A 14,088-nucleotide genomic window follows, 5' to 3' on the forward strand; every position below is an offset into this window, starting at 1 on the left:
AGCCCTCAACCAACATAACCATGCTAACAAAACCATCAGGATAGATGCAGTTATACTGACAACACAGTTCTTTTACCAGCATAGCTTACTTTATTCAGGGAACTGGTATAAAGTATGCTGGCAAGAAGGCTCTTTTGCAGTAGGATTGCTGATATTGTTTGGACATATTCCTGCAGGTTTCATCACAGAACATAACCTTCCATTCCTGGAGACTCCAGGACTATCCTGGAGGGTTGGCAACCGTAATTTTTCAGGTATGTGTGGCATCTCCACTGTGAAAGTTGCCGGGTATGGCTATCGTAGGAAACGCTTTTTAGTGTAGACAAGGCATGAGCGTCTCCACACAGAGGAGGCTGCACCGCTTTAACTGTACCAGTAGAATCAAAACGGGACAACTTCTGGGTATCCCGCAAGCTATTCCGCTCACCTAGGACTACAACTCCCACGATGCCTGTGACTGCCCTGGGCTCAGAGAGAGGGTGCGCAGGCGCAGTGACTGGGGAGGGAGAGGAGCCGTTTTGCTGAGGAGAGGTGGAGGACGCTCAGTGCCTGCCGGTGCCGGGGTGAGTCTGTGGGGGCAGGTGGTGGCGGGCGCGCGGGCTGTCTCTGGGCTGGGCCCTGGCGCAGCCCGCGGTGAGGAGAGGCCCGGCTGGGGGCAGCGGGCAGAGCCTCCCCGGAGACGGCGTGGGGCGGGGTGCGCCGAGCCGCGGGTGCGGGTCTCGGGGAGGCGCCGCGCGCCCCGCGCCCCGCAAGGGGGCACGAGGCTCCCCGCTGGGCGCGAGGCTGCTCTGCTCCAGGTGTCCCCAGGAGCAGGGGGAGGTTTGGTCCAAGGGGCTCTGGCAGCGTCACAGCTCCACGCCCCGGGAAACTTCCTCCTTCCTTTGTCGCTGCGCTCAGGGCCCCCCCCCCGCTCCCGCCCTCGGGATTCCCTGCCGCGCTGCCTTATCTGCCCCTGGCGTGAACAGCTCATTGGCGTCTCACCAAGGGAACCCCCTCCTGAAACTCGCTGTCCTCTGGCTCTGGGAACAGCAACTTTCCCACTCTCTGCTCCCGCCCCCACCCCTGCCCATCGCTCTGCGGCTTGCATAGTAATTTGCTCTGTTAGAACATGCAGCCTTCAAGAGCCTTGGGGTGGTTTCTCATTTCTTAAGCCATTCGGCCCATCTCCCGGCCCCAGATATGTTCTGGCTTGGGGCCTTGGTCTGTTGCTTTGAGATCTCCAGCCGAGTTTTGTTAACTACCGGAAAATAAATGCCCTGTCTGAAAACTTTCTTCATTCATGTTGATTAAGTATTCGATAATCAAGATATTTGCAAACAAAGGTTTGGTGTTACAGAAATTATGATCAGGTCTCACCCACACCTGCATTGTAAATCAACAGATTGGAAGTGTACTGCTTTTCTTTGTTAGTCTTGGAAGCATATGTTTGTAAAACAGCTGTACTTAAAATGTAATAGAATAATCATCACGGATTACCTACAAAAAGGAGAAAAAAATAGTCGTGACCTGTTGAGCATTTTTCTGAGGTATAAAGAAGGCTTTGAAATGGCTTTCGCCTCCCCACCAAAAAAAAAGGCTGTGGGGTGACTTTTTTTTAATGTGTGTGGTTTTTTTTTAACATTAGAAGTGTTTGACTCCTTCTTTATGTTCTGAAATTCTTGATTTTTTTAAAATAACATCTATTTAGCTTAGTAACATTTTGGAGAAAGGAAGCCTTTGTTAAAAATTCAGCTCCCCCCATCCCTTCAAGTGAAGCATGCAAACTAACAATGTATGTCTTCTGAAACCCAGAGCCTCTCCTCCACCAAAACCCTGGAAAGGACACATCACATTTTTTTAATAATCTTCTTCAGGTCATCTTTAATATATGTGAGTACCAGTATTGCACTTAGCTTTCTTATGGTTTTGAAGACATGAATTCAAGCATTTATTTTTCTATCTTCCCAAGTAGTAGATATGTGTTAACCTTTCTATCATCAGTCTGACTGATCATATAAAATAGCTACAATTTATACTTTAAAAACTTGGCCTGCAGAATCAGAGCTCTCTCTTTCTCTCCTCAGCTTTGACACAACTCTCTAAATTTGTTTTGTACGTGTTCTACAACTTAAAAACTGCTTATAAATAATTTTTAGAAGGCTACTTGCCAAGGAATGCTTTTCTGGCATACCTATGTTTAACAAAAGGATTTGTACTATATGGAGTGTTAATGTAGAAATCTTCCGGTAATGAAAACTGCATGTCTCGTGAGGCTGTGTTCAAACAGGAAATAGGCCCATTATAAAGAGATGTTTACGTCAAGACATGTAACTTGAATGACAAGGTTCAGTGGGCCCCTTTGCACTGTAAATGTGCATATACTTGTCTGTTTCCGTGTGCTCTGAGGGCTTGTCTACATCAGAAAGTTGCAGCGCTGGTGAGGGAGTTACAGCGCTGCAACTTAGGAGGTGTACACATCTGCAGGGCACCACCAGCGCTGCAACTCCCTGTTTGCAGCGCTGGCCGTACTCCCGTTTTGTCTCGGGTGTAGAGGATCCAGCGCTGGTGATCCAGCGCTGGTAATCAAGTATAGACACTTACCAGCGCTTTTCTTGACCTCCGTGGAATAAGCAGGTATCCCAGCATACCTGAGGAAGCCTCTGGTAATCAAGCTGGTCTCCTTCCCCGGTTTGCTCTCTCGTTCCCCGAACCCCCGAGCAAGCAGGTCTCCTTCCCTGCGGTTTGCAGGGTGGTTCGGGGAACGCGAGAGCAAACCGCAGCGAAGCTGGTCTCCTTTCCCGGTTTGCTCTCTCGTTCCCCGAACCCCCAAGCAAGCAGGTCTCCTTCCCTGCGGTTTGCAGGGTGGTTCGGGGAACTCGAGAGCAAACCGCGGCGAAGCTGGTCTCCTTTCCCGGTTTGCTCTCTCGTTCCCCGAACCCCCGAGCAAGCAGGTCTCCTTCCCTGCGGTTTGCAGGGTGGTTCGGGGAACGCGAGAGCAAACCGCAGCGAAGCTGGTCTCCTTTCCCGGTTTGCTCTCGCGTTCCCCGAACCCCCCTTGAAGCCGCCTAACAGCGCTGCAGTGTGGCCACATCTAACACCACTTGCAGCGCTGGTTGCTGTAAGTGTGGCCACTCTGCAGCGCTGGCCCTATACAGCTGTACTAATACAGCTGTAACAACCAGCGCTGCAAAATTTTAGATGTAGACATGGCCTGAGATTCTCATGAACAAGCTTGCTGTGTTGGCCTCTGAAAGGTAAACTCTGACCTAATGTATTCTAAAACATGGTGTTGTGTTCTTTAATCTAGAAAAAATAACTCTAGAGGAAGGCAGAAACAAATATTTTACAAATATATGTTTTTAAATAATTGCCATGTTATCAGCAGTTGCAAAATTAGAAGATAGTTGGGTAATCCTGGAATGTAATTTAAAACAGGAAAATAGAGAGCAGGCTATTTCAGTAAAAAAAATTCCTCTCGTAGATATTCAAACAGCTATGTTTACAATACCCTGTTGCAGTAGACAAGAAAAGAAATAGTATCTGTGGAAACAATTATTCTAGCTGGGGTAATTTCATGTTAATATGCCTTAAAGCAAATTTACTTTAACACAGTTAATGTATCCTATACAATTACATTTTGCTAACTGATTGTGTATATAGATTTTTAATACACAGAAGCTTTAATGGGGTGAATGATTTGGCATGGACTAGTCCTTTAGAACTTGGAAACGTTTAGTCTTTTGCTTTTCTTTCCATTGTTAGACTACCAAGTATGTGGGATGAATTTAAAATGGTTTGGTAACTGCTAAAACTTGTTTTGATATTCTAGATGAAAAGATAAAAGGGGAGCATCTTAAAGTGAAGTTTTCCTTTCTCCTTTTTGTTTCAGGCCATTAGTGGGTTGTCGCTGCTAAATAAGCAAAAAAGAGAATGCAACATAATTTCTCCATCTGGAGAATTATAACTAAAGCATACTTTGGCTTTTCTGTTTTTGTTAGAGGATAACAAATCACTTTTGAAAATGCTACATGTGTGCAGTGTATGTCCTTAAGTGTGCGCACACCTGTAACCTTAGCAAGGAATTTCTGCCACAGGCGCTCTCACCTCCCCAGGCCACCTGATAACTGCAGGGTTGTAGCTAGTTTGAATTAGTGTGTGTTATGGCTTTATTATTATTCTGGTATGCTTATCTTTCTGTTCTCCAGTTCAAGGTCAGGCATTTATCTATGATCGTAATACCTACCCTTCAGCTAGCAAGGCTTACAAATCTGGAAATGCCTTTAAGCTGTTGTGCTGAAGAGCACAGCTCATTCACGTGCTGTCCGCTGAAGCTCTGTGTCATTGCTACAGTGCTTTCAGCCCAATAAATGAAAAACCCAGTGTTCTTGAATCAGTCTCCTGTGGGAAATTTCATAATGTTATCTACTAGGTTATTTTGCTGTTCAGTCCTATTTGTATGATTCTATGGAATGAGTGATTGCATTTTTAAGAAATAAGCATCCAGGTATAGGATCTTATTGGACAAGATTATCTGGAATAATGTAACCATCTCGTAAAACAACCCAGTACTGTACTCACTCTGCATCTTTATTAATGCTATGTATTTATGGACTAAAAGTATAAGCACAAAAAGTAAACATGGCTAAGCTGAAAAGAATCAGTGGCTCTTACTGATGTAGTGGGAAAAAATAGCAGGTATTGGGCAATGTAGGTGCTTCCAAATGTAATCTTTGGTGGAAATGTTTTTTTCTTTGCAGGTATGTGGAGGTGCAAAACTGTAACATCTGAGTTTGTGATTACGTGTTAGGGATTCCAGTTGCCCACACAGACATCTGTTAGTTTGATCAGAAAAGGGCTCATGGTTGATTGTGGTCATTTGACAGAACAATTGGCATAATGTATGTAAGTTTCATTATAAGGTGAACTGCATTTTCTCCAACTATATCAAAATTTACAGTGAGAAAAATCTACAACTTTTCACTGTAGAAAAACTAGAGTGGTGTAACCCAAGATGGGAATCCATCTAATGGATATATAACTCTTTAGGACTGGATTGGTTATGAAGAGAAAACGGTTGCCCTTTTGGGGCCAAGCACATGAAACAAATTGGTGGGGTCATGTTAGTTCTTAGTAGTAGGTGGCCCTATCACAAAATTACCATAACTCTCCAAAACTGGTACTCTGATTGGATGATTCAGCAGAAATGCCAAGGATTGAATGGCTGTAAATCAGTGGTCACCAACTGGTACATCGTGATCAACTGGTCGATCTTGGAGTCTCTGCCAGTCAATCATGATCTCTGTCTGCTTAAAGTCCAGCGAGGCTAAGGCAGGGACCCCACGCTGCCCTGGGAAGTGGCCAGCACACCCCTGAGGCCCTGGGGGAAGGGCAGGGGTCACTACACACTGCTCCCACCTGCAAGCACCACCCCCGCAACTCCTGTTGGCCGGGAATGGGGAACTGGGGCCAATGGGAGCTGTGGGGATGGTACTTGCAGAGAGGGGCAACATGCAGAGCCATGTGTAACCTCCTCCCTCTCCCAGGCTGCTTCTGGGAGTGGTGTGGGGCCAGGGCAGGCAGGAAGCTTGCCTTAGCCCTGCTGTGCCGCCACCTGAGGTAAGCACCACCTGGCGGATGCCCGCATCCCGCCTGGACCCCAGCCCTGAGCCCCCTCCCGGAACCAGCACCCCAAATCCCCTCCTGCTCCCCAACCCCCTCTCGCACCCCAGCCCTGAACCCCATCCTGGAGCCAGCACCCCATACCCCTCCTGCACCCCAACACTCTGCCCCAGCTTGAAGCCCTCACCCCCTCCTGCACCCATGCCCCAGGCTCAGCCCAGAGCCCCCTTCCACATGTCAAACCCCTCAGCCCCAGCCTAGCGCCCACAGCCCTTCCCACACCACAACCACCTGCCCCAGCCTGGTGGGAGAGGGTGAGCGATGGAGGGAGGGGAGCAGGGTCTTGGGGAAGGAGTGGGGTAGATCCTGGGTTGCATTTAAATTCAAAGAGTGATCTTGTGCTTAAAAAGTTTGGGGACCACTGCTCTAAGTAGTAGTGCATAGTACTATTAATGAGGGATCCCACAACGAGAATCTTAAACTAAGAATGTGCTGGTATTCATATTGCCTTTGTGTCTCTTTAAAATGGAGTTCTTATTTCTTCTAGTTTTGATAAATGAAGATACTTTAATAAGTCTTGTTTAAAGAGAATGTGGAGTTCACAAATGGTGACATGTATTCTTGTACATTGAGGGTTAAAGTTGCTGGCATTGTAAGACTTCCTTTGGGGAAAACTTCAGATTAGCTCCATTAAGCAGCTGGAACTGTTTCAGTCTCTAATTGATGGTGGAATGCTGATAAAATCTGCCCGTAGACCCTCCTCTCCCTGCCAATTTAGATTCATCCAGGGGCTGATTGGAAGAAGACTCTGGAGTAACAAATGAGGGTATAGTGAACTCTGTAAGCTTGCTGGCCAAAAACAGCTCCATTTGTTTTTATGATGTCACTTCTATTTTAAAATCTGAACTAAAAAAAAACAAATAACAGTTTAGTGACTTCAGTAAAGCTTAAGATTTCAGTTTCAACTCTCCCCCCACAAAACTATGATTAAAGAAATATTAAGGCCCTGAGAAACTGTCCTTAAAGGTACTGGAGGTAAATTTCTCAGAGATGTCTTTGAAGGAAAAAAAAATAGGTCTTGTTAAACATTCAGTTCCAATCCACACTTTAAGAGAATACACTTACAGAATAATTCAGGTGTTGGGGTGAGATGTATGAATGTAGCTGAGGTTGATGACTCACTCAGCTAATATAAGCAGCATAACATAAGAATATTTATCTCCAGTGCTTTTATTTCTGTTGTTGCTCATCATTTTCCCAGGCAGCAGCAGAGTGACCTGATTCTTGTTTTTTTCACTCTTGTCCACAGTGTTCTAACCAGTCTCATGTTTTAACTCTCCTGATGCTTACTAAACCTAGGACTAGCAGAGGAGACATTGAAGTTGTTTGAATGCAGACTGGGACAGCACTGCATTAATTCATATTTGGAATGCAATACTTTAGTGATGATGACAACTAAAAACTATTTTTAAATGAAAGGTCAAATTTATCAAAAAATCATGGCTTTGTCCTCCTCCCTCCCTTGCGCCCCCCCCCCCCTTAGTACAGTTTTCTATTTGACTGGCAAATAGGAGAATAAATTCCTCAAGTCCAGCTATATTTGTTCTAGTATCTTAGTTATATATACTCTGAAGATAGTGACCTTTCAGACTTCTACGTGCAAAGTTTAAGCTATAAACTATAAAGTTAGATCAGTGGAAAACACTGGATCCTAGATTGACAGGGGAACTTTGAGATGTGGTTTGGAATGATTAATTCAAATAACAATGGCATTAACATGGCTGTAATGAAAGCTTCTGTGAAAATGAATTGTTTAGCGTAGTAAATTGGATGCTGCTTTGCAGAAAGGGCACTATGTGCCCCAAACAGCGTACAATCTAAATACCTTTCTGCCTCCTGTGATGGAGTGGGAATTTTCTGTAATATTTTGTATGAATATTATGTGTACCTCAGTTTCCCCTATATGCTATATTGCTAACTAGGTAGCGTGAAAAGATTGTTTACGCTCTGCAGAGGCCCAGAGATACAGGTGTGATTCACGCCTACTATCTGGGGCCTGGGCCACATGTGACAATGGTTGCCTGGGAACAAGAACAAAGGACTGGGGAGGGACAAGGTAGGGGGTTGTTAAGTGTAAGCTACTGGAAGCGGGACACTCTCCTAAACTAGCACAAAAGAGAGGCTCTGGGCTGACCAAGATGGACCATGCTGTAACTTTCTGTTCTATATGCTAACTAAGGACTTTCTGTGCTGTGTTCCAGACAGCTAATAAACTTTTCTGCTTTTACGATGCTAGCTGAGAGTCACTGCAGTGGCCGAAGTTGAGGGTGCATTGCTCCCTTTGGATGTTCAGTTCTCTCTCAGGTGGATTAGCTGAAGGGAGCTCATGGTGTGAAGCAGGGGTGCTGAAGGCTCTGAGGTTTGGTCTAAGAAGGCAGTGAAGCCCAGTGTCTTATCCTAGTGAAAGAGTGAGACCCTAAGGGGGCCTGGCACACTAAAGGGGTTCTCCAGAGACTGTTCCAGAGCACTGGACCTGTGGATCTGTGGCACCAATATTTTGTAGTGAATCAAATAGGGCACAAACACATTTTTAAAAACTAGTTGTTTGTACTGAATGATGGAAAGCAAATAAGTGCCAAATTTAACAGTAAATTATAGCACCTTAGTATGGTTAATGGGAGGTGAAGGCTTCTAGCTTAGCAGGAATAACTGTATAGAACTGCTATTTGCCCTATACTAAGAGTACTGGAAACCCTGACAGCTTTTGGAGCTGGGTATGTTTCATATAAATCTTAATCTTCTTTTGCAGACCACATTCTGCAGATAGTCCGCATGGTCAGGGACTCTTTGTTCTGTTTGTACAGCGCCTAACACAATGGAGCCCTGTTTCATGACTAGGGCTAAGAACATAAGAACGGCTGTACCGGGTCAGACCAAAGGTCCATCTAGCCCAGTATCTGTCTACCGACAGTGGCCAATGCCAGATGCCCCAGAGGGAGTGAAGCTAACAGGCAATGATCAAGTGATCTCTCTCCTGCCATCCATCTCCATCCTCTGATGAACAGAGGCTAGGGACATCATTCTTTATCCTTCCTGGCTAATAGCCATTTATGGACTTAGCCACCGTGAATTTATCCAGTTCCCTTTTAAACATTGTTATAGTCTCAGCCTTCACAACCTCCTCAGGTAAGGAGTTCCACAAGTTGACTGTGCGCTGTGTGAAGAACTTCCTTTTATTTGTTTTAAATCTGCTACCTATTAATTTCATTTGGTGACCCCTAGTTCTCGTATTATTGGAATAAGTAAATAACTTCTTCATATCCACTTCCTCCACATCTCTCATGATTTTATATACCTCTATCATATCCCCCCTTAGTCTCCTCTTTTCCAAGCTGAAGAGGCCTAGCCTCTTTAGTCTTTCCTCATATGGGACCCTCTCCAACCCCCTAATCATTTTAGTTGCCCTTTTCTGAACCTTTTCTAGTGCTAAAATATCTTTTTTGTACTATCTGTACATAGTATTCGAGATGTATCCCCTTTTTATTGATTCCTAACATCCTGTTTGCTTTTTTGACCGCCTCTGCACACTGCGTGGACATCTTCAGAGAACTATCCACGATGACGCCAAGATCTTTTCCCTGACTCGTTGTAGCTAAATTAGCCCCCATCATATTGTATGTATAGTTGGGGTTATTTTTTCCAATGTACATTACTTTACATTTATCCACAGTAAATTTAATTTGCCATTTTGTTGCCCAATCACTTAGTTTTGTGAGATCTTTTTGAAGTTCTTCACAATCTGCTTTGGTCTTAACAGTCTTGAGCAGTTCAATGTTGTCTGCAAACTTGGCCAACTCACTGTTTACCCCTTTCTCCAGATCATTTATGAATAAATTGAATAGGATTGGTCCTAGGACTGACCCTTGGGAAACACCACTAGTTACCCCTCTCCATTCTGAGAATTTACCATTAATTTCTACCCTTTGTTCCCTGTCTTTTAACCAGTTCTCAGTCCATGAAAGGACCTTCCTTTTTATCCCATGACAGCTTAATTTACATAAGAACCTTTGGTGAGGGACCTTGTCAAAGGCTTTCTGGAAATCTAAGTACACTATGTCCACTGGATCCCCTTTGTCCACATGTTTGTTGACCCCTTCAGAGAACTCTAATAGATTAGCAAAACACGATTTCCCTTTACAGAAACCATGTTGACTATTGCTCAACAGTTTGTTTTTCTATGTGTCTGACAATTTTATTCTTAACTATTGTTTCGACTAATTTGCCCGGTACTGACGTTAGACTTACCGGTCTGTAATTGCTGGGATCACCTCTAGAGCCCTTTTTAAATATTGGCGTTACATTAGCTAACTTCCAGTCATTGGGTACCGAAGCTGATTTAAAGGACTGGTTACAAACCTTAGTTAATAGTTCTGCAACTTCACATTTGAATTCTTTCAGAACTCTTGGGTGAATGCCATCTGGTCCCAGTGATTTCTTAATGTTGAGTTTATCAATTAATTCCAAAACCTCCTCTAGTGACACTTCAATCTGTGACAGTTCCTCAGATTTGTCACCTACAAAAGCCAGTTCAGGCTGGGAATCTCCCTAACATCCTCAGCCGTTAAGACTGAAGCAAAGAATCCATTTAGTTTCTCGCAATGACTTTATCGTCTTTAAGTGCTCCTTTTGTATTTTGATCGTCAAGGGGCCCCACTGGTTGTTTAGCAGGCTTCCTGCTTCTGATGTACTTAAAAAACATTTTGTTATTGCCTTTGGAGTTTTTGGCTAGCCGTTCTTCAAACTCCTCTTTGGCTTTTCTTCTTAGGCCATGTCTACATCTAAAATTTTGCAGCGCTGGTTGTTACAGCTGTATTAGTACAGCTGTATAGGGCCAGCGCTGCAGAGTGGCCACACTTACAGCAACCAGCGCTGCAAGTGGTGTTAGATGTGGCCACACTGCAGCGCTGTTAGGCGGCTTCAAGGGGGGTTCGGGGAACGCGAGAGCAAACCGGGAAAGGAGACCAGCTTCGCCGCGGTTTGCTCTCGCGTTCCCGGAGCCACCCAGCAAACCGCAGGGAAGGAGACCTGCTTGCTCGGGGTTCCGGGAACGAGAGAGCAAACTGGGAAAGGAGACCAGCTTCGCCGCGGTTTGCTCTCGCGTTCCCGGAGCCACCCAGCAAACCGCAGGGAAGGAGACCTGCTTGCTCGGGGTTCCGGGAACGAGAGAGCAAACCGGGAAAGGAGACCAGCTTCGCCGCGGTTTGCTCTCGCGTTCCCCGAACCACCCTGCAAACCGCAGGGAAGGAGACCTGCTTGCTCGGGGTTCCGGGAACGAGAGAGCAAACCGGGAAAGGAGACCAGCTTCGCCGCGGTTTGCTCTCGCGTTCCCCGAACCACCCTGCAAACCGCAGGGAAGGAGACCTGCTTGCTCGGGGTTCCGGGAACGCGAGAGCAAACTGGGAAAGGAGACCAGCTTGATTACCAGAGGCTTCCTCCTTCCATGGAGGTTAAGAAAAGTGCTGGTAAGTGTCTACATTGGATTACCAGCGCTGGATCACCAGCGCTGGATCCTCTACACCCGAGACAAAACGGGAGTACGGCCAGCGCTGCAAACAGGGAGTTGCAGCGCTGGTGGTGCCCTGCAGATGTGTACACCTTCAAAGTTGCAGCGCTGTAACTCCCTCACCAGCGCTGCAACTTTCTGATGTAGACAAGCCCTTACACTCTTGCACTTAAGCTGGCAGTGTTTGTGCTCCTTTCTATTGCCTCACTAGGATTTGACTTCCACTTTTTAAAGGAAGTCTTTTTATCTCTCACTGCTTCTTTTACAAGGTTGTTAAGCCACTGTGGCTCTTTTTTAGTTTTTACTGTGTTTCTTAATTTGGGGTATACATTATGGTGTCTTTTAAAAAGGGCCCATGCAACTTGCAGGGATTTCACTTTAGTCACTGTACCTTTTAACTTTTGTTTAACTAACTCCCTCATTTTTGTATAGTTCCCCCTTTTGAAATTAAATGCCACAGTGTTGAGCTGTTGAGGTGTTCTTCCCCCCCCAGGGATGTTGAATGCTATTGTATTATGGTCACTATTTCCAAGCAGTCTTGCTATAGTTACCTCTTGGACAAGCTCCTGCGCTCCACTCAGGATTAAATCTAGAGTTGCCTCTCCCCTTGTGGGTTCCTGTACCAGCTGCTCCATGAAGCAGTCATTTAAAGTATCGAGAAATTTTATCTCTGCATTTTGTCCTGAAGTGAAATGTTCTCAGTCAATATGGGGATAATTGAAATCCCCCACTATTATTGGGTTCTTAATTTTGATATCCTCTCTAATTTCCCTTAGCATTTCATCATCACTATTACTGTCCTGGTCAGGTGGTTGATAATAGATTCCTAATGTTATACTTTTATTCAAGCATGAAATTTCTAAACATAGCGATTCTATGGAACATGTGGATTCGCTTAAGATTTTTACTTCATTTGAATCTACATTCTCTTTCACATATAGTGCCGCTCCTCCCCCTGCACGACCTGTTCTATCCTTCCGATATATTTTGTACCCCGGAATGATTGTGTCCCCTTGATTGCTCTCAGTCCACCAGGTTTCTGTGATGCCTATTATATCAATATTCTCCTTTATCACAAGGCACTCTAGTTCACCCATCTTATTATTTAGACTTCTAGCATTTGTGTACAAGCACTTTAAAAACTTGTCCCTGTTTATTTGTCTTCCCTTTTCTGATGTGCCAGATTCTTTTTTATGTGACTGTTTATCATCTGATCCGGCCCTTACATTATCCTCTTCTGTCCTATGTTCCTTACTATAACCTGGAGATTCCCTATCATCAGACTCTACCCTAAGAGAAGTCTGTGTCTGATCCAAATGCTCCGCTGCAGCAGTCGGCTTTCCCCTATCTCCTAGTTTAAAAACTACTCTACAACCTTTTTAATGTTTAGTGCCAGCAGTCTGGTTCCCCTTTGGTTTAGGTGGAGCCCATCTCTCCTGTACAGGCTCCCCCCATCCCAAAAGTTTCCCCAATTCCTAATGAACGTAAATCCCTCCTCTCTACACCATCGTTTTATCCACGCATTGAGACTCTGAAACTCTATCTGCCTACCTGGCCCTGCGCGTGGAACTGGGAACATTTCTGAGAATGCCACCATAGAGGTCCTGGATTTCAGTCTCTTCCCTAGCAGCTTAAATTTGGCTTCCAGGACATCTCTCCTACTCTTCCCTATGTCATTGGTACCTACATGTACCGTGACCACCGGCTCCTCCCCAGCACTACACATAAGTCTGTCTAGATGCCTCCAGAGATCCGCAACCTTCATACCAGGCAGGCAAGTCACTCCTAGACATTACAGTAGTACATATAATTGTCACAACAATCAATGTTACATGGTAATCTTTTTTGGAAGATACCTTTTATTAAAAATGAAAAGTGTACTTTTAAAACTAGTCTAATACTGATCCGTAGGTATTTACACAGTGAACCCCAGAACGATTTTAAATGGTAGGTTCATCTCAAATCTTGAAAGGTGACTCTCACTTGTTTTAAGTAAGAGTGTGTGTCGGGGATGCTTAACTTGCTAAGGAGAAGATTCAGGATATTACTCAAGTGTCCTGTTATAGTTTCCAATTTTATTTTAGTAAGCTTTAAAAAAAATAAAAAAGTATTCTATCCCACATCCTGTACACCCGAAATTGCAACTGTGTCACTAAGCCCACGTCCAGACTAACCCGCGGCATCGGCGGGTTAAAATCGATTGCTCGGGGATCGATATATCGCGTCTAGTCTGGACGCGATGTATCGATCCCCGAGCATGCTTACATCGATTCCGGAACTCCATCAACCCGAATGGAGTTCCGGAATCGACACGGAGAGCTGCGGACATCGATGCCGCGCCATCCAGACGGGTGAGTACCTCGATTTTAGAAATTCGACTTCAGCTACATTATTCCCGTAGCTGAAGTTGCGTATCTAAAATCGATTTTAATACCTAGTCTGGACGTGGCCTAAGTCCGCAGTGAGTAGGGCTGCTGGTTTCCCACTGTATTCTCTAACAGGTGTCTGTAGGTTTTGCAAATGGATGGGAAGCTTAACATTTCTTCTATACCCTGGAAACCTGCAGGCTTCTCTGATGACCTAATAATTTGGGAGCCTTGATTGGTTTATGATGTGCTATCAGTAGATCCATCAGGCCAGCTAGAACAGCTTCTGAGATCAATATAGTGACTATATGGCATCATATATAAGACAAATGAGGTCCATGGACTGCAAGTGGAATCTTAATATATTACCAATATTTATCTTGTGTAACTTCCAGATTATTTTCTCAAGGCAGAAGTGCTAAAGACAGTAAGTGGAAGGGAGTTGTGGGAGACTGTGTTGTTTGAGAAGTAGCACAAAGCCTGGTTGAAGAAGGCATATGGTACTGAAGCTGATAATATTGTTTTGGTGGAGGGGTTAGTTACTGAGCCACATCAGGGCAT

At 44.9% G+C, this 14,088-nt stretch overlaps 1 protein-coding gene across 1 annotated transcript in view; it reads left to right on the forward strand.

The window, feature by feature from the left end:
- The first annotated feature begins 484 nt into the window (after window positions 1-484).
- The window catches only part of LOC115658237 (tropomodulin-3-like), a 54,612-nt gene continuing 41,008 nt past the window's right edge, over window positions 485-14,088 (forward strand). Inside the window, 1 exon segment of the mRNA XM_030576788.1 lies at window positions 485-563. The gene's annotated coding sequence lies outside the window, so the exon portion shown is untranslated.

This window comes from Gopherus evgoodei, chromosome 10, assembly GCF_007399415.2.
Source record: "Gopherus evgoodei ecotype Sinaloan lineage chromosome 10, rGopEvg1_v1.p, whole genome shotgun sequence".
Lineage (NCBI taxonomy): Eukaryota > Metazoa > Chordata > Testudines > Testudinidae > Gopherus > Gopherus evgoodei.